The sequence below is a fragment of the Bombina bombina genome, chromosome 3 (assembly GCF_027579735.1).
Source record: "Bombina bombina isolate aBomBom1 chromosome 3, aBomBom1.pri, whole genome shotgun sequence".
NCBI classification, from domain to species: Eukaryota; Metazoa; Chordata; class Amphibia; order Anura; family Bombinatoridae; genus Bombina; species Bombina bombina.
In genome coordinates this window covers 87,016,814-87,037,686 of record NC_069501.1, presented here as the reverse complement: position 1 = coordinate 87,037,686, position 20,873 = coordinate 87,016,814, and the positions used below count along the sequence as shown (strand labels likewise).

The following is a 20,873-nucleotide window of genomic DNA, read 5'->3' as shown; positions in this document are numbered from 1 at the left end:
ATCTTTCGTTTAGCTTCCCAAAATATCTTACTAATAACTCCAAATTCAAAATTTGGCTAAATGAAAAATGGAAAGAATATATTTATATTAACCAAAACTCGGTTCAAAACCCTGAAATTGTATGGCAAGCTTCTAAAGCGGTGTTGCGTGGAGAAGTAAAGGCATATTTGTGCCATATAAAAAAAAAGAATAGTGAGCGCAACACACAACTTGCTAACCAATTAGTTAACGCATACAATGCTTACTTAAGGGATCTGTCAAGTGGAGGATGGAGTGCATACCAGCAAGCAAAGAGGGAAAGGGAAATTTTTTTACATCAGAACGCAGCCTCAGAAGTTGTAAAAACAAATGCAAAATATTATAGACATGGGGGGAAAATGGGCAAATGCCTTTCTAACTTGGTTAAAGCAACTAAGGGTTCGAGAACTATTTTGGCAATAAAAAGTGATAAGAAAAGACTAACCCAACTTAATGATATTAGCGCGGAATTCTTAAAATACTATAAGCAAATCTTTTCATCCTCCGTAAGTAATGAGGATAATAAGATAAAGTTCTGGGAAGCATGTAATCTACCAAACCTTGGGGAGGAAGAGTTAACAGAACTAAATAATCCAATTTCGCAGGAGGAAGTTGAGAAAACAATCAATAATCTAGCCTGGAATAAAGCTGCAGGGCCGGATGCGCTCCCAAACGAATATTATAAAATCTTACAAAATAATATTGTAAAATATTTGGTTGACCTATTTAATTACTTTTATATTAAAGGTGCAGCTCCATCTAAAGAATTTACTAGGTCAACAATTATTTTAATTCCCAAAAAAGGTAAAGATCCCGAATCTCTGGACGCTTACCGCCCAATTTCATTGCTCAATTCCGATTACAAGATATTAACAGCAATAATAGCAGCAAGACTCCAGAAATTACTACCAAGGTTAATACACAGTGACCAAACTGGATTTATAAAGGGTAGGTCCTCATTTACCAACTTAAGGAAATTGCTCCTGACAGTAGACTACTATAATGCTCAGGCTAAGGATAACACATATCAGAGGGATGATAAGGCAGTGATTGCCATAGACGCCGAAAAAGCTTTCGACGCGATAGAGTGGCAGCACCTCTTTAACTCGTTAGCTAGCTTTGGCCTAATAGGTAATTTCCTCAAATTTATTTTTAAACTTTATGATAACCCATTCTCAGCCTTAGTGGTAAATGGCCTATTATCCGAGAATTTCCAATTGAACAGAGGGACTAGGCAAGGATGTCCGTTATCACCCCTGCTGTTTAATTTATGTATAGAACCTTTAGCAACAGTGTTGAGGAATAACCTGCAAGGTATTAGAGTGGGCTCTTAAGAGTTTAGAATATCCCTCTACGCAGACGACCTACTAGTCTTCATCAGTAAAGCAGATGAAAATATCCCAAAACTCATGAAAATTCTTGACAGTTTTAGTACGTTTTCTGGATACAAGGTAAATTCACAAAAATCGGAAATATTATGGATTCAAAAGTCAGGTAACTGTAAAAGTGAATGTCCATTTAAGGAAGTTGAGAGTTTGAGGTATTTAGGGATTAATGTTAATATCTCACCAGAAAAATGGTATGAGGAAAATTTTGTAGGGCTTATTATCAAAGTGGAAAATGACTTATCCAGATGGTTAAACTTCCCGCTTACATTGGCAGGAAAAATAAACCTGGTTAAAATGACTATTCTCCCTAAATTCCTATATATAATGCAAAATATGCCTTTGTTTATAAAATCTTGTGATCTGAAAAGAATGAACAAAGCCTTTAAGATCTTTTTGTGGGGGAAAGAAAAAGTTAAATTATCCTTAAATAAACTTGTCCTTGAGAGAGACTCGGCGGGATTTGGCTTTCCCTGTCTCCAAAAATATAATTGGGCTTGCCTGGTTAAAATTATTCCAGACTGGCTAGTAGACGTGGGACACTTTCAAATAAAGGAGTTAGAACAGGACTTTTTCTTGCCCTTTTCCCTCAAAGCGCTCATCCATTTAAACATGTCTAAATTACCTACTATGATGAAAAAAATGTGTACCTTTAAAAACCCTATTATTGCATGGCATAAGATATGTAAATTTATAAAAGCTGATCACAGCTATTCTAAATATCTACCCATCATAGGTAACCCTGAATTCACAGAAGGTATAAACAATAAGATCTTTAAAAACTGGCAGGTTAAGGGTCTGATCTACTTTGATCAATGTATTAACCGGGAGTTTGGAAATCTTTTTTCATTTGAAAATATAAAAACTAAATTTCAAATTGATAATAAAGACTTTTTTGGATACCTACAAGTCAGACACTTTCTGAATACTAAGAAAACTAGTTTTGATGATAAAGGCTGGGAAGGCTTGCATACAGGGATTGCCCTCTTCCGTGCTGGTGTGCACTCCATCTCCTACTGGTATAAACTGCTACTGCAGAAAGAAGGAGAGAAGCATCTTACTGGCCTGGCACAAAGGTGGTCAGCTGACATACCAGGGATTGACACTGAAGCAATTAGTAAAAGTTTTTTGAGGGCTTGGCAAGCTACCCCGTTACTAGCTTGGAGAGAGGCACAATTAAAATTGATTAATCGCACATATGTAACGCCCCATGCATTAAATCTTTGGAATAAAAATCAACGTTATGCCTGCTGGAGATGTAACTTCCCAATGGCCAATTTGATCCACTGTATTTGGAGCTGTCCAAAGGTTGCATCCTTTTGGGCTAAAATCTCATTTTGGCTCTCAAAAATTTTCAGGCACCAGTTTCACCTTAAACTAGATGATATTATTCTGTTATATGATAAGTCACTTTTAATACCCAATTTGAACATAACGTTTGTAAATTTCACAATTCTGTGTGCTAGGAACACTATTTTTGCTTCTTGGAAATCAAAGAGTTCTCCTAGCTTTGTGCAATTTATAAATAATATGCACTTGAAACTAACCATTGAACAATACGATACTTCGATCGATTCAGAACAGGAGATTAAAAAATTTCTTAATAAATGGAATAATTTCCTACAAAGTTTACCTACGGGCATACAAAAACAATATATATTTCCGTTCCGTAATTCAGTTCCTGTTCTGGAAGCTTGCCTTAGAGGCGAACTTTCTATTTGAGGTTATGTACCGTATTGGAGCTGTGGGGGGGGGGGGCCGGGAGGAGGAGGAGGAAGTGTGTGCCTTCCCTTTTTTTTTTTTTTTTTTTTTTTTTTGCTATGGCTTTGTCCTGGCTGACTAGGGCTCTAGTATCCAACCATGAGATTGGTTATGCAACACAACAGTCTTTCTTTAGATTAGATTTTCAAAGAAATAAAAAGCCCAAGCAATTAGATTACAGAGATTCTGTTACTATGGTATTTTAGTTGAAACCAATTCTAATTTTAAATCACAGGGTTTCTTGTTTTTTCTTTTTTTTTTTTTTTTTTTTTTCTTGCAATATGTCAAAGATACTGTAATTTGTGTCCACGACCACAGCTGTAGGAGCGGTGGTTGCAAGTCTTCCTTTTTTTTTTTTTTGTTTGTTTTTTTTTCTTCTTTTTGTATATTCTTTTTTTCTTTCTTTTTATTGTATACCATGTGTGGTACTTCTTGTGATTGTAACTATGTTTCAAAAAATAATAAAAAATGATGTTAAAAAAAGGAATATTTATTTAGATTTTTTGAAATTATATTTAAGTTAGGGGGGTTAGGGTTAGACTTAGGTTTAGGGGTTAATATGTTTATTATAGTGGCGGCGGTGTAGGGGGGCAGATTAGGGGTTAATAAATATATTGTAGGTGGCGGTGGGCTACGGGAGCGGTGGTTTAGGGGTTAAACAATTTATTTAGTTGCGGCGGGGTCTGGGAGCGGCAGGATAGGGGTTAATAACTTTATGTAGGTGGCGGCGGTATAGGGGGCGGCAGATCAGGGGTTAATATGTATAATGTAGGTGGCGGTGGGCTCCGGGAGCGGTGGTTTAGGGGTTAATACATTTGTTAGAGTTGCGGCAGGGTCCGGGAGCGGTGGTTTAGGGGGTAAAACAGTGTAGTATAGTGTGGGTGTTTAGTGACAGGGTACCAAGAAAGCTGTGTAAAAGCCGAAGAGCAGCGAGATCAATGACTGTTAGTTAACAACAGTCCACTGCTCATCACCCCGTACTTGGTGTGCAGCTTTTTTGATAATTTTGGAGAGCGTATTCAGGTCCGCAACAGCGATGTTAGGCAATCTTAGGCGAGCGTATTGGTGCCGGCGAATGCATTTAAGTTGACAGGTTGATAAATAGAGGCCATAGACAGATAGACTGACATAAATAGATATATATTAATACATAGATAGATGATATGAATAAATAAATAGATTTGTTTGTTGCTTTCACAGTGCCAGATTACTAGTGGTGCTCTAAAGCATTGTTAGCGTGAGAAGTGTAAACACTTTTTTTGTGGGGTTGGGGGTCACTTTTATTGAAGAATTTATTGTGTGTTAGCTGTTAGGAGGTTAGTCGGTACTTTGTGATTTGGGGTTGTGGTGGTTTAGGGGTTAATAGTGTAGTGGAGTACTTTGGGGTAGGCTATGTGGTGGTTTAGGAGTTAATAGTATAGAGGAGTATTTTGCGATGTAAGTGTGTGGCAAGTTAGGGGTTAATAGTGTAGTTGGTGCTTTACAGTGTAGGTGTGTGGCAGTTTAGGGGTTAATAGTGTAGTGGGAACTTTGTGATTGGGGGACGTGTCGATTTAGGGATAAATAGTGTAGTGATGTACTTTGCAGTGGGCTATGTAGCGGTTTAGGGGTTATTAGAATAGGGGTGTTGTTGATTTTTGGGCTCAACTGAAGTCTTTGGGGGATTACATTAATGCAGTCAGAATATTTTAAACTTCTGCTTTTTTAGTTTCAACTTGTAACACGTGCTACCCGACGCGTGCAAAAGTGTAGCGTTGTTAATGCACGAGCGGGAGCGATAAATAACGCTCCACTTGTAATCTAGCCACAGTATTTCCTATTTTTCTTTACACAGATTTTATTTATTATTTTTCTGGAGGTATTAATAAATCACATTTTATTTCCTTATCTCGGTGGTTCATTGCACAGAGCTTTTTCTCCCTTTTCTTCTGAATACCACTCAGGTTAGTTTTGTTTCTCCCTCTGTGACCATCCAGTTTCAGTTTCATTTGTTCTGAAATCACTGGATCTGCCAGTAAGGGGCGGTGCTACTGGTTTATTCATTGTTGCTGGACCTGGGGCTCTCTCATACATTCGGTATCGCCTTAGGAAACTTGCAGTGTGAGTATCTCTATATTATCCTCCCATAAAACAACTCAGCAGTACAGATAAATATATTGCACAGATAGTGTAAGTGTATGATTAGGATATCATTTATTATGTTGTTTTTTTAATGATTAAACTGATTTGCTTCTATTGTTTGGAAAAAGTACATTTATGTGTTTTAGTATAGAAACATGATATGGCAATGACTTGTTAGAGACAGTGAGGTTTTTTCTAATTAGTGTATGCCAGATTTTATTAAAGGGACAGTAAAGTCAAAATTAAACTTTCATGATTTAGATAGATCAATTTTAAACAACTTTCGAATTTACTTCTGTTATCAAATTTCCTTCATTCTCATGGTATCTTTTATTGAAGAGAAACCCTAGGTGGGCTCATAAGAGCTTAGGAGTGTGCACGTGTCTTTAGTACTCTATGGCGGCAGCGTTTTGCAACATTATTTGTAGCTTTGTTATACAATGTTGCAAAAACTGCTGCCATAGAGTACTAAAGACACATGCACACTCCTGAGCTCCTATCTTTTACTCTTCAATAAAAGATACCAAGAGAATGAAGCAAATTTGATAACAGAAGTAAATTGGAAAGTTGTTTAAAATTGCACGCAGCAAATTTACAAAGTATCTCTCTCTGTCTCTCTCTCTGTCTCTCCCTCTCTTTCTCTCCCTCTCTTTCTCTCTGTCTCTCTCTCTATCTGTCTCTCTGTCTCTCTCTTTCTCTCTGCCTCTCTTTCTCTCTGTTTCTTTCTCAGTCTCTCTCTCTCTTTCCCTCTGTCACTCTCTTTCCCTCTGTCTCTCTCTCTTTCTCTCTGTATCTCTCTCTCTGTCTCTCTCTCTGTCCCTCTCTATCTGTCTCTCTCTCTGTCTCTCTCTCTCTCTTGCTCTGTCTCTCTCTCTGTCTCTCTCTTTCTCTCTGTATCTCTCTCTGTCTCTCTCTCTGTCCCTCTCTCTCTGTCACTCTCTATCTCTCTTTCTCTCTCTCTCTGTCCCTTTCTGTCTCTCTCTATCTCTCTTTTTCTCTCTGTCTCTCTCTTTCTCTGTCTCTCTCTCTGTCTCCCTCTCTGTCTCTCTCTGTCTCTCTGTCTCTCTCTCTGTCTCTCTCTCTCTCTCTCTCTCTCTCTCTCTCTCTTTTTCTCTCTCTTTCTCTCTGTATCTCTCTCTATGTATCTCTCTCTGTCTCTCTCTCTCTGTCTCTCTCTATCTCTCTCTTTCTCTCTCTCTGTCTCTCTCTCTGTCTTTCTCTCTGTCTCTCTCTCTCTGTCTCTATGTCTTTCTCTCTCTCTCTCTCTCTCTCTCTCTCTCTCCACAATCACCTAAGACTGTGTGCCTTAGGAAAGATTCTAAGATCAACCTGTGACACACAGACATGAAATACAATGTATACTTTATTATTTACTGCTGCACATTTATACGCATTATAGATTTGTGTTTCCTTTTAAAAGGGAAGTGAAATACAAATTGTGAGCTGTCGTACATTCATATCTGAGAGGAATTTTGAAATGAATAATGCAGCTTTATTTTGTCAGAAAATATTGTTGTATGTTTTTTTTTCCCCACTGATTTCCTTGTCTGCCTGAACAAAAAGGACTCTGTTAACCCATCAGAAAGTAAACTAATACACTTGTACAGGATGTTTGCATGAATTGTTCTCTACACCTGTGCAGTTAAACAAAGAGATTGAGATAGCTCTGCCCTCTTAACCACTTGATGATAACCTTTCGTCATGCAAACTGCTGCCTGTGAGCGTATAGCAACCCATTCCTCTAGGGGCAAGATTTATCAAAGTGAGAATAAGAAAAGTCTCACAATTGTCATCAAAAAACAACCTCACAAATGAAATCACCATATTTATGAAAGGTTATGCGCCAATAAAGTCACAACTTTTCATATGTGCGAACAAATTGACTCATGACCATTCGCAAGTCTTAAATATATGCAAATAAGTTGTCTGAAAATGCCTAATTCTTGTATTAATCTCTATTGGCATTTTAAAATGCCCGTATATATTCGCAGTTCTCATATATTTATGAAAGTGGTGCATGGAATTTTTAGGTTGCGAGGAGTGAAAAATAAAGAGCGATATTTTTGTTTGTCTGGAGGGAAAATGGAAATATGTATTTTTCTTCCTGTATCTAGGATTAGAAATTGCCCACAACAAGGCGCAGAGCCTGAATAATATTAATAATTAAATAACAAAAAGGAATACACAAATTTAAAAAAAAAATTTAAATTAATTTAAGTGCAATTGAAATAAGTATATTAAAAAGAATGCAGATAAGCTCCAAAAAACGGGCAACTTCCTTAATGAAAGAGAGCCAAAGAAGGGGCAAAATAAAATTAACTTTAATATATAAGAAATAACATTTTACAAACAATAACTTGATTAAAACAATTAACCATTTACCGGTGTCTAAAATTAAGATTGATAAATAAAGCAAAAATGAAATTTTCACAAGAGGATCAGCCATTTACTTGACATCGCAAAATGTTTTGCCACAAAATGTCTCTAGAATTTTGATAAATACTGGCAACATTTTTGACTATTGCGGAAATAATCGCAACTTTTTAAGCGCATTTTTTCGGGGTTTGATACATTTTGCCCCTAGGGTTGCCAAGTGTTAAACCGCACACTCCAGTATTTTAGCAGGTTGTCTAATAAAAGCTGTACAAAAATGAGGAAACAAATCACATTTATAAGCCTGAAATTACTCTGCTACCTAACAGACTATAAATGCTTGCTATTCCCAGCTACAAGTTATGAAGGATATACTATAAACTTGTTTTCTCCCTAACATACTTCCTTCACATATACCGCGTGGAGTCACCGAACGCCATTTGCATACAACTAATCCCATTAATATGGAAGCTCTACAAACTTGGGAGCAGAACACTCTGCAACTTTTTGAGAGCCATTACCGGAGCCTAGCTGGGGACTTATTGTCACTACTGGATTGCATGAATGAGCCAAAAAAACAGAAGTCCAGAAGTGCTAACTTGCGGTCACTTAGTAGGATTCACGAAGCTGCAGAGGGCTCAGCTATGCGGAGGTTGGAGACTCGGCCGAGATCGGCTCCTTTGCTGCTCGTGGACAAGGGAATCAGGCAATTGCTTGAGTCTCTGCTACTTACCGACTCCACAGACTTTTCACATGCCCAGGCCCTGGGGGATGCGGCCGACACACGGGGCTGGGGAATACCTACTGAGGTGCAGGTTCCGATGGCTTACATGGATGCACGGACGCCTCGTAGCTCTCTACATAAACATACTTTGGAAGGGCTGATATGGAAACCTGGTATCTTCTACTATATAGAGAGAGTCCCAATTCTTCCACCGAAAACCCAGTTGCTCTACACCAGAGCGGGTGGCTTTTCTTTCCCTGTGAGATATTCAACATGTGACACTGGCGGGGGACTAGCACCCGTACAACGGAACAAGCTTCTCAAATGTGGTGTGGGTTAGTTTGAGAGCCTCTTGCTTCGCTATGGAGGCCAGTATAATCCTTTTTTGATTTGTTGTCTCCAGGATATTATATGACTATGGTTTGTTACATCAGTGAGAACTAACTAAGTCCCTGTTGAGGTCGTTGTGTCATGGTGTGCCTCATTATCTTCTAGCTATCTCTGAGTTTTGACTCTACACTGGGGCTATATTCACATGCCCCCTGGAAGAACAACTTCAATATTTGTTTCATACATTTATGATATGAGATATTGATATCATTTTTTTTTATTGTAGATCCTCTCCACTCTCTAGTTAGGTTCCCCTATATCATACATGGCTATATTATCAGCTTATATTAGCAATATAGACATGTTCATCTACTCCATCTTGTTGTTTATTATATACTAATCCAGGTACTGTTGGTGTTTATAAAACTTGTAAAACATATTCATATTGGTCGTGGGGGTCACATAGTTATACAATTATACCATCTCTTATAATCCACTTTAACTGTTGTGATATATCATGTGGTCCAGACATGGTCCTGTGTGAGGTCACGCTTGTAAGAGCCTTAATCCTTCTATACACAAATTCACATTGTACTTCTAGACATATTCCCCTATAGTACTACAACTATATACTTATACCTGCTAGACCCTATACTACTATGAGGAAAAGTGGTTAGTTATATATATCCCTAATATCTAGTGTGACAAAAAAAAATTAAAAAAATTTGCATTTATGCTTGCTATACTATTTTGACTTATCTAATTTAATGGTAACTTGAGTAATCCATAACCCATTAACTGCCTTAATATATGCTTACCGGGATAATTAAAATATATTCATACCTACTGTAACTAATCATCTTATGATCTAGCTCAGAGAAATTCTTACATACTTCTTCTGTACACAGACTAATATTATTATAACCCGCTCTTGTCAGCTCTAAATAAACTACTACGAGATATCTTTTGGGGCAGTGATCTATATATAAACTTGATAATTCCGCCTACCCCTACACCACATATCTTTTATAACTTTGAACTAATAATTTCAACGTAGATATCTTTCCCCGCCAAGTTCAGTAGCTAGACTATTAACAATTAAAGTGATTTCACTATACTTATTTTTGCCAAATATATAGTATACCCCAGGTACTAAAGGTTTCTATACAACTATACCCAACATTTCTCTTTAATATCATAGTATGTAACCCCGGTAAGTGGCATAAACTTATATATTCCTGTAACGGTACCAACAGGATACCAAGGGTTAACACCAGGGAACAATGTCCTGCATAGGGAATCAGCAATTCACAACCCAGCCAGTTTTCAGGTTTAAAACAGAATGTCATTTATTAAAAGGCTATGCCTAGTATTTATGCAGGTTTGACCCCCCATATCGGGGGGGTTGAAAGAATGTTGTACATTAGATGGAGGGAACACGCCCTTGACATGATACAATAGATTTACCTTGCTTAAGCTGATAACAATTTAAACACAAGACACATTTGGCTTTTCTTATCACCTAAGCATTTGCTCTCTGAGGGTGATTAAACAATGGACTGTTTATCAATAACATTAATGACAGTGCACTATAGCTGAGGCTAAAGCTGAACACAGTTAACTCCTTCAGTGCTGACAGAAGGGTCTGTCACATCTACATAGCACAATATACAGCCTATAGATAACCTTTCTTACGTTATAGTCCAGAAGTGGCTAAGTTTGCCACAATGCTCCCCCAGAACCAAGCTGGCATACACAGTCTGATCCCAACGGATCGGCTTGGGGATGTCCGGGGCAACAACTTTCAGCTCAAGTAAGCTACGGGGTGTTCTCCGCCATCTGCTCCAACTTGGCTCAGTACTGCCCCCACTCCAAACATGGAAGCGTTTCTTCCCGGAGGGACTGGGCTTGGGTAGTCACAGGGTTAACATCAGCGGGGTCCATGGGAGCATAGGCAGAAACAAGGGGGGCCAAGTCATTTCCAAGGAGAACATCAGCAGGTAAGTCCTTCTTGACCCCCACATTCACAAGTCTAGCGCCCACTCCCCAATCCAAATGTACCCTGGCAACAGGTAGGCGGAACACAGTGCCCCCTGCTACCCTCACAGCCTCAGGCCTAGATTTGGAGTTCGGCGGTAAAAGGGCTGTTAACGCTCCGCAGGCTTTTTTCTGGCCGCACCATAAATTTAACTCTGGTATCGAAAGTTTAATCAAATGCTGCGTTAGGCTCCAAAAAAGGAGCGTAGAGCATTTTTTCCGCAAATGCAACTCTCGATACCAGAGTTGCTTACGGACGCGGCCGGCCTCAAAAACGTGCTCGTGCACGATTCTCCCATAGGAAACAATGGGGCTGTTTGAGCTGGAAAAAAACCTAACACCTGCAAAAAAGCAGCGTTCAGCTCCTAACGCAGCCCCATTGTTTCCTATGGGGAAACACTTCCTACGTCTGCACCTAACACCCTAACATGTACCCCGAGTCTAAACACCCCTAGCCTTACACTTATTAACCCCTAATCTGCCGCCCCCGCTATCGCTGACCCCTGCATATTTTTTTTAACCCCTAATCTGCCGCTCCGTAAACCGCCGCCACCTACGTTATCCCTATGTACCCCTAATCTGCTGCCCTAACATCGCCGACCCCTATATTATATTTATTAACCCCTAATCTGCCCCCCTCAACGTCGCCGACACCTGCCTACACTTATTAACCCCTAATCTGCCGAGCGGACCTGAGCGCTACTATAATAAAGTTATGAACCCCTAACCCGCCTCACTAACCCTATCATAAATAGTATTAACCCCTAATCTGCCCTCCCTAACATCGCCGACACCTAACTTCAATTATTAACCCCTAATCTGCCGACCGGAGCTCACCGCTATTCTAATAAATGTATTAACCCCTAAAGCTAAGTCTAACCCTAACACTAACACCCCCCTAAGTTAAATATAATTTTTATCTAACGAAATAAATTAACTCTTATTAAATAAATTATTCCTATTTAAAGCTAAATACTTACCTGTAAAATAAATCCTAATATAGCTACAATATAAATTATAATTATATTATAGCTATTTTAGGATTAATATTTATTTTACAGGCAACTTTGTAATTATTTTAACCAGGTACAATAGCTATTAAATAGTTAAGAACTATTTAATAGTTACCTAGTTAAAATAATAACAAATTTACCTGTAAAATAAATCCTAACCTAAGATATAATTAAACCTAACACTAGACTATCAATAAAATAATTAAATAAACTACCTACAATTACCTACAATTAACCTAACACTACACTATCAATAAATTAATTAAACACAATTCCTACAAATAAATACAATTAAATAAACTAGCTAAAGTACAAAAAATAAAAAAGAACTAAGTTACAGAAAATAAAAAAATATTTACAAACATAATAAAAATATTACAACAATTTTAAACTAATTACACCTACTCTAAGCCCCCTAATAAAATAACAAAGCCCCCCAAAATAAAAAATTCCCTACCCTATTCTAAATTAAAAAAGTTACAAGCTCTTTTACCTTACCAGCCCTGAACAGGGCCCTTTGCGGGGCATGCCCCAAGAATTTCAGCTCTTTTGCCTGTAAAAGAATAAATACAATACCCCCCCCCAACATTACAACCCACCACCCACATACCCCTAATCTAACCCAAACCCCCCTTAAATAAACCTAACACTAAGCCCCTGAAGATCTTCCTACCTTGTCTTCACCATACCAGGTTCACCGATCCGTCCTGAAGAGCTCCTCCGATGTCCTGATCCAAGCCCAAGCGGGGGCTGAAGAGGTCCATGATCCGGTCAAAGTCTTCATCCAAGCGGGGCAGAAGAGGATCTTCCATCCGATTGAAGTCATCATCCAGGCGGCATCTTCTATGGTCTTCCATCCGGAGCGAAGCGGCAGGATCCTGAAGACCTCCAGCGCGGAACATCCATCCGGACCGACGACTGAACGACGAATGACTGTTCCTTTAAGGGACGTCATCCAAGATGGCGTCCCTCGAATTCCGATTGGCTGATAGGATTCTATCAGCCAATCGGAATTAAGGTAGGAATTTTCTGATTGGCTGATGGAATCAGCCAATCAGAATCTAGTTCAATCCGATTGGCCGATCCAATCAGCCAATCAGATTGAGCTCGCATTCTATTGGCTGATCGGAACAGCCAATAGAATGCGAGCTCAATCTGATTGGCTGATTGGATCAGCCAATCGGATTGAATTTGATTCTGATTGGCTGATTCCATCAGCCAATCAGAAAATTCCTACCTTAATTCCGATTGGCTGATAGAATCCTATCAGCCAATCGGAATTCGAGGGACGCCATCTTGGATGACGTCCCTTAAAGGAACAGTCATTCGTCGTTCAGTCGTCGGTCCGGATGGATGTTCCGCGCTGGAGGTCTTCAGGATCCTGCCGCTTCGCTCCGGATGGAAGACCATAGAAGATGCCGCCTGGATGATGACTTCAATCGGATGGAAGATCCTCTTCTGCCCCGCTTGGATGAAGACTTTGACCGGATCATGGACCTCTTCAGCCCCCGCTTGGGCTTGGATCAGGACATCGGAGGAGCTCTTCAGGATGGACCGGTGAACCTGGTATGGTGAAGACAAGGTAGGAAGATCTTCAGGGGCTTAGTGTTAGGTTTATTTAAGGGGGGTTTGGGTTAGATTAGGGGTATGTGGGTGGTGGGTTGTAATGTTGGGGGGGGGGTATTGTATTTATTCTTTTACAGGCAAAAGAGCTGAAATTCTTGGGGCATGCCCCGCAAAGGGCCCTGTTCAGGGCTGGTAAGGTAAAAGAGCTTGTAACTTTTTTAATTTAGAATAGGGTAGGGAATTTTTTATTTTGGGGGGCTTTGTTATTTTATTAGGGGGCTTAGAGTAGGTGTAATTAGTTTAAAATTGTTGTAATATTTTTATTATGTTTGTAAATATTTTTTTATTTTCTGTAACTTAGTTCTTTTTTATTTTTTGTACTTTAGCTAGTTTATTTAATTGTATTTATTTGTAGGAATTGTGTTTAATTAATTTATTGATAGTGTAGTGTTAGGTTAATTGTAGGTAATTGTAGGTAGTTTATTTAATTATTTTATTGATAGTCTAGTGTTAGGTTTAATTATATCTTAGGTTAGGATTTATTTTACAGGTAAATTTGTTATTATTTTAACTAGGTAACTATTAAATAGTTCTTAACTATTTAATAGCTATTGTACCTGGTTAAAATAATTACAAAGTTGCCTGTAAAATAAATATTAATCCTAAAATAGCTATAATATAATTATAATTTATATTGTAGCTATATTAGGATTTATTTTACAGGTAAGTATTTAGCTTTAAATAGGAATCATTTATTTAATAAGAGTTAATTTATTTCGTTAGATAAAAATTATATTTAACTTAGGGGGGTGTTAGTGTTAGGGTTAGACTTAGCTTTAGGGGTTAATACATTTATTAGAATAGCGGTGAGCTCCGGTCGGCAGATTAGGGGTTAATAATTGAAGTTAGGTGTCGGCGATGTTAGGGAGGGCAGATTAGGGGTTAATACTATTTATGATAGGGTTAGTGAGGCGGGTTAGGGGTTCATAACTTTATTATAGTAGCGCTCAGGTCCGCTCGGCAGATTAGGGGTTAATAAGTGTAGGCAGGTGTCGGCGACGTTGAGGGGGGCAGATTAGGGGTTAATAAATATAATATAGGGGTCGGCGATGTTAGGGGCAGCAGATTAGGGGTACATAGGGATAACGTAGGTGGCGGCGATTTGCGGTCGGAAGATTAGGGGTTAATTATTTTAAGTAGCTGGCGGTGACGTTGTGGGGGGCAAGTTAGGGGTTAAGAAATATAATATAGGGGTCGGCGGGGTTAGGGGCAGCAGATTAGGGGTACATAAGTATAACGTAGGTGGCGGTCGGCAGATTAGGGGTTAAAAATTTAAATCGAGTGGCGGCGATGTGGAGGGACCTCGGTTTAGGGGTACATAGGTAGTTTATGGGTGTTAGTGTACTTTAGGGTACAGTAGTTAAGAGCTTTATGAACCGGCGTTAGCCAGAAAGCTCTTAACTCCTGCTATTTTCAGGCGGCTGGAATCTTGTCGTTAGAGCTCTAACGCTCACTTCAGAAACGACTCTAAATACCGGCGTTAGAAAGATCCCATTGAAAAGATAGGCTAGGGGGATCTGCGGTATGGAAAAGTCGCGGCTGAAAAGTGAGCGTTAGACCCTTTAATCACTGACTCCAAATACCAGCGGGCGGCCAAAACCAGCGTTAGGAGCCTCTAACGCTGGTTTTGACGGCTACCGCCGAACTCCAAATCTAGGCCATAGTGTCTCCAGTGTGCTGTTTCTCAGACACCAAGTTCTCTTGAAGCAAGGTCATGGTAGCACCAGTATCCCGTAGACCACTGACCTCCTTCCCATTCACTTTAACCCGCTGCCGGTTATTCCGGTGGGCAGCTTGCACGGGGTCTGCTTCATGTAGGCTGCCCCAGCATTCTGGCGCCTCTACGTAACGGGCCGCAGGCTGAGGATTATGTGGGGTTCCGCCGGCGGGTCTTCTCCAGGACTGTGCTTGATTTGCTGCGTTTAGGGGACACTCTGGTCTTTTGTGCCCTAGTCGCTTACATCCAAAGCACCGAATAGGTTGTGAGTAGCCCCGCGAATTGAACCGGGCTTTCTGAGGGTAGTTCGTGGCCGGAGGCCGTGTGGTATAGCGGTGCGCCGGGGGCTGGTAACTGGCAGCTGCTGGGGTGACTGGGGGTCTGTACTCCACTCTAGCAGTGGGCAATCGGTATACCGCTCCCCCTGCCCCTCGTACTGCCACGGATCCGCCCGTGTGTACTGTATCCGGCACCAAATGGGGAGCTATCAGGGTTAAAGTAGCTCCCGAATCCCGAAGTCCCTGGACCTCCTTCCCCTCTACGGTCCCCAGCTGACGGTGATGTTGCCAGTTATCGGCGGCCCGGACCGACATCACCTCATGCAGAATTCCCAGGGGTTCCTCGGCTTGGGTGCTCAACACCTCATGAGCGGCTGGCTCCGTTTGGTAATGGTGAGCAGCTGCCCTTGGGGCCTGGTTCTATCTGACCTGGTTCCAAGCTTGTCTGCTCCGATTTTGGGTGCACTCACGTGCCATATGTCCCCACTGCTTGCAGGTGTGGCATTGTATATTCGCCCGTCCGTTGTTAGGCTGTAGTCCATGGTGCCTCCTGGCATCAAAATGCTAGTCTGCTAATCTGGCTGCTTCGGTTAAGGTGAGGGGTTTTCGATCTCTCACCCATTCTTGGGCTTCTGGGGACAAGCCGTTAAAGAATTGCTCCAACAGCATCAGTTGTCGCAATTCTTCCATGGTGGTAGCTTGGCTGGCCTGTATCCACCCTTGAGATGCTTGATCCAGCTTGTGGGCCCACTCTGCATGGGAATCTCTTTCTGGCTTGCGCAGGCCTCTAAACTTGCGCCGGTATGCCTCTGAGGTAATGGCATATCTTTCCAAGATCGCTCTCTTCACTTTAGCGTAATCCTTGCTGTCCTCCCTGGGTACAGCGTGATACGCTTCCGCTGCTCTACCGGCTAGCTTGCCTGCTAGCACCGGCACCCATACGGACTGCTCCAAATAATGTAACTCACACAGTCTCTCAAAATCCTGTAAATACCCATCGATCTCATCCTTCTCCTCACAAAACATTTTAAATGCATGGTATGGGATTTTGGGTCTTACTGGGTTGCTGAGTGCGTCCAAAATGGATTCTGCTCGGGAGGATGCATTCCGCGGACTGTGTGCCATCACGTACTCCTGCACATCTGCCATTACCACGGATAGCATATCCCGTGGTACAGGTTGGGGTAAAAATTCCAGCCTGGTCCTCATTTCCCTCTGGTATAGGGTCTCCTCCATGGCTGCTGGAGGCGTAGCACTGCTAGCTCTGTCTCCCTCCATCAGCTCAGCAATTAATATAGCCTTGGGTTTGCTGCTGCCTATCTTTCCCCTGGCTTCTAGCAGTTCCTTTAACGTTTGTCTCTTTAGATTAGAATAATCCATCTCCATTCACTTTGGTCCCTGGTACTCCTTCCATCTTAGTCAGTATTGTAGTAATCCCCCTCTTCCTGAGGTTACTGGCTTGTGTAGTTGCTCTTCTGGGCGATAAGGTTCATTCCGTCGCTTGCCACCAATTGTAACGGTACCAACAGGATACCAAGGGTTAACACCAGGGAACAATGTCCTGCATAGGGAATCAGCAATTCACAACCCAGCCAGTTTTCAGGTTTAAAACAGAATGTAATTTATTAAAAGGCTATGCCTAGTATTTATGCAGGTTTGACCCCCCAGATCGGGGGGGTTGAAAGAATGTTGTACATTAGATGGAGGGAACACGCCCTTGACATGATACAATAGATTTACCTTGCTTAAGCTGATAACAATTTAAACACAAGACACATTTGGCTTTTCTTATCACCTAAGCATTTGCTCTCTGAGGGTGATTAAACAATGGACTGTTTATCAATAGTGCACAATAGCTGAGGCTAAAGCTGAACACAGTTAACTCCTTCAGTGCTGACAGAAGGGTCTGTCACATCTACATAGCACAATATACAGCCTATAGACAACCTTTCTTACGTTATAGTCCAGAAGTGGCTAGGTTTGCCACAATTCCTATACTCCATATAAAGCTGGGTTCAACTAAGACGTATGACAATCTTACTGAAATCTTTTCTTAAGACCAAAGCATTCTCACTCATAGACTAAGCAGAATTCACAGAAGAGGCTAATTTTGATTGTATATATCTAACCCCATACCATAGCATTTTTAAGCTAATACAGGTTAAAAGAGGGATGTTCCTTACCAATCTACACACTATGTCTCCTAATAAGATGCCTAACAGCTAAAATCTTAGTGCCTGGATCTGATTTTAATCTTTAATATTTAAACATGACCTAGATTCTACTTGATTTTATAGTATATAACCCCTCTAAATTCCATCAACAGGTAGACTTATTATAATTCCCCTGTTGAAACACTCCCATTTATATACCCAAGGGTCTCATTCTACCTAATGTCGTATAGCCCATATTTGCACATTGTTTATGACTACCTCTTTGATAACTACTTTCGTAGCTTAACTACAGTTTGCATGATGCCTTCTAATATGGCTCCACCCCCCCATTCTTCCCCCTACTTAATGAGCGGCGCTTGCCCGCTGAAATCCCCCCCCCATACTACTTATTCACTTGTTATATGCTATTCTTAGGCTCAAAAGAGGCCGCAGATCTGACTACCTTACCCCTTTTCATTTTTATGCAGTTTGAGAGCTTTTGAGTGGTCTCATAACTAGTCAGCCAGATACGCCAGATACCTCTCACAATAGAGGTTTGAGAAGCCTTCTTGATAACATGCAATATGTATTTCAGTCTCATTTTTGACTATTATTATTTCTTTATATTGTATGAAGTTTATTAACACATAATTTCTGTGTCTTTGTTGTTGAAAGGCGTACACAGTATGTTGTATTTTATTGCACAACCTCAATAAAAAATTAATCTAAAAAAAAAAAAAAAGCTGTACAAAAATACTTGACACAACCCTTTAAGGACCGGGCATTTCAGACAAAAACTTCCCCAAAAGACCAGAGCATTTTAAGCATTTTTGCCATCACTACATTTAAACAGAAATAGAGCCTTTTTTTATATATTTACCTATCAAAACTTTATATTTTTTTAGTAGACAACCCAAAGTATTGATCTAGGCCTAAATTTCCTGCCACCATTTCACCGCCAAATGCGATCAAATAAAAAAAATTGTTAACTTTTTCACAAATTTAGGTTTCTCACTGAAATTATTTACAAACAGCTTGTGAAATCATGGCACAAATAGTTGTAAATGCTTTTCTGGGATCCCCTTTGTTCAGAAAAAGCAGACATATATGGCTTTGGCGTTGCTTTTTGGTAATTAGAAGGCCACTAAATGCTGATGCGCACCACACTTGTATTATGCCCAGCAGTGAAGGGAATAATTAGGTTGCTTGTAGGTTTAATTTTAGCTTTATTGTAGAAATCACTACCTGATTTCCCACCTGACCTATCCCACCCCCTGATCCCTCCCTGACCCCTCTCAAACAGCTCTCTTCCCTCCCCCACCACCCAAAAACTACCCCCATCTTAAGTACTGACAGAAAGTCTGCCAGTATAAAAATAAAAGTTTTTTTTTTTAATTATATATTTTCTGCAGGGTAGTATCCCCCTTACCTCCCAACCTCCCTGATCCCCCCAAACATCTCTCTAACCCTGCCCCCCTCTACCTATTTGCCACCATCTTAGGTACTGGCAGCTGTCTGCCAGTAACCAGTTTGCTGCAAATTAGGCAATTTCTTTTTAAATAATGTAAAATATCATTTTTTTTGTAGTGTAGCTGCCCCCCCCTCAATACCCTCCCCCTCCCAGATCCCTTTCCCTCAACGGATCCCACATAGGATCCCCCTCATTGCCCCTCCTTCCTCCTTCCCCCTCAATGACGCAGATTTTATTTATTTTTTCATCCCCTGTAGCATGGCGTAGTGGTTCCACCCGCTCCCGCCCTCCTTCCACCTCCTCCAGCGATGGGCCGCCCACCTTCCTCCCTCCTTACCCTCCCACCAACGATCGGCACCACCGCTGTCCGATGCAGAGAGGGCCACAGAGTGCATCAGTAACTCTGCAAATCTATTTCTGCAGTGCCCCACTCGTACGGCATGCCGAAATAGCACAATCTCGCTATTTTTAGCAAGATCTCGGCAGAGAGAAGGCCAGGACTGCAGTGACATACAGGGTACGTCGCTGGTCCTTAAGGGCATAATGACCAGCGTCGTACAGGGTATGGCGCTCATCGTTAACGTGTTAAATGTCCAGTATTTTTAAAGGGACATTAAACACTTTGAGATGGTAATATAAAATGACAACCCATATAAATATAAGAACAAAACTCTGCAATACACTTTCTTTTTCTTTTCTTTAATTTTTTTTTTATTGAGGCTTAAAGACAGTACAGTTGTAAGCATAATTTGCTTCAAAAACTGAATTAATAACACAGTCACGCAGAATAAACAAAACTTTGGCCTCTATTTATCAAGCCGTCAACCGCAAATACGCTGGAATTCTGCAGCGTAATTGGGGAGAGCCTCATTCCCCTTATTTATCAAAGCCTACAGACCGGCAAAAGTAGAATTTTGTAACGTAACATACGATCCGCCGGTCTCAGTCTGACACAGATCGATGCTTACGTCACTACAGATGTTCCGAATGCAAATTCGGCACTATCTGACTACTTTTGCTATCCGCTGCCCTGGAAGCGGCGGATGCCACAGGAATCAATGGGAATCTGAAAGCAGCAAAGTTTATGTTTGCTGCTGCCCGATATCCCATTGATTCCTATGGGAGAATACAAGTTATGTTTACACCTAACACCCTAACATAAGCCCTGAGTCTAAACCTCCCTAATCTGCCACCCTCAACATCGCCGCCACCTACAGTATACTTATTAACCCCTAATCTGCCCCCCGACACCACCATCACCTACATTATCCTTATTAACCCCTAATCTGCCACCCTCAACATCGCCGCCACCTACAGTATACTTATTAACCCCTAATCTGCCCCCCGACACCACCATCACCTACATTATCCTTATTAACCCCTAATCTGCCCCCGACACCGCAGCCACCTACATTATACTTATTAACCCCTAATCTGCTCCCCCGACACCGCCGCCACCTACATTATACTTATTAACCCCTAATCTGCCCCCCGACACCGCCGCCACCTTCATTATACTTATTAACCCCTAATCTGCCCCCCCGACACCGCCGACACCTACATTATACTTATTAACCCTTAATCTGCCATCCCCAACGTCGCCGCCACTATATTAAATTTTTTAACCCCTAAACCTAAGTCTAACCCTAACACCCATAACTTAAATCTAATTTAAATAAATCTAAATAAAATTCCTATCATTACCTAAATTATTCCTATTTAAAACTAAATATTTACCTATAAAATAAACCCTAAGATAGCTACAATATAATAGTTACATTGTATCTAGCTTAGGCTTTATTTTTATTTTACAGGCAAGTTTGTATTTATTTTAACTAGGTAGAATAGTTACTAAATAGTTATTAA

General features: G+C 40.6%; 1 protein-coding gene across 1 annotated transcript in view; it reads left to right on the top strand.

Moving 5' to 3' along the window:
* The first annotated feature begins 5,253 nt into the window (after positions 1–5,253).
* The window catches only part of LOC128652910 (interferon-induced GTP-binding protein Mx1), a 194,161-nt gene continuing 178,541 nt past the window's right edge, over positions 5,254–20,873 (top strand). The window contains exon 1 of the mRNA XM_053705908.1: positions 5,254–5,264. The gene's annotated coding sequence lies outside the window, so the exon portion shown is untranslated. The remainder of the gene's footprint in view (positions 5,265–20,873) is intronic.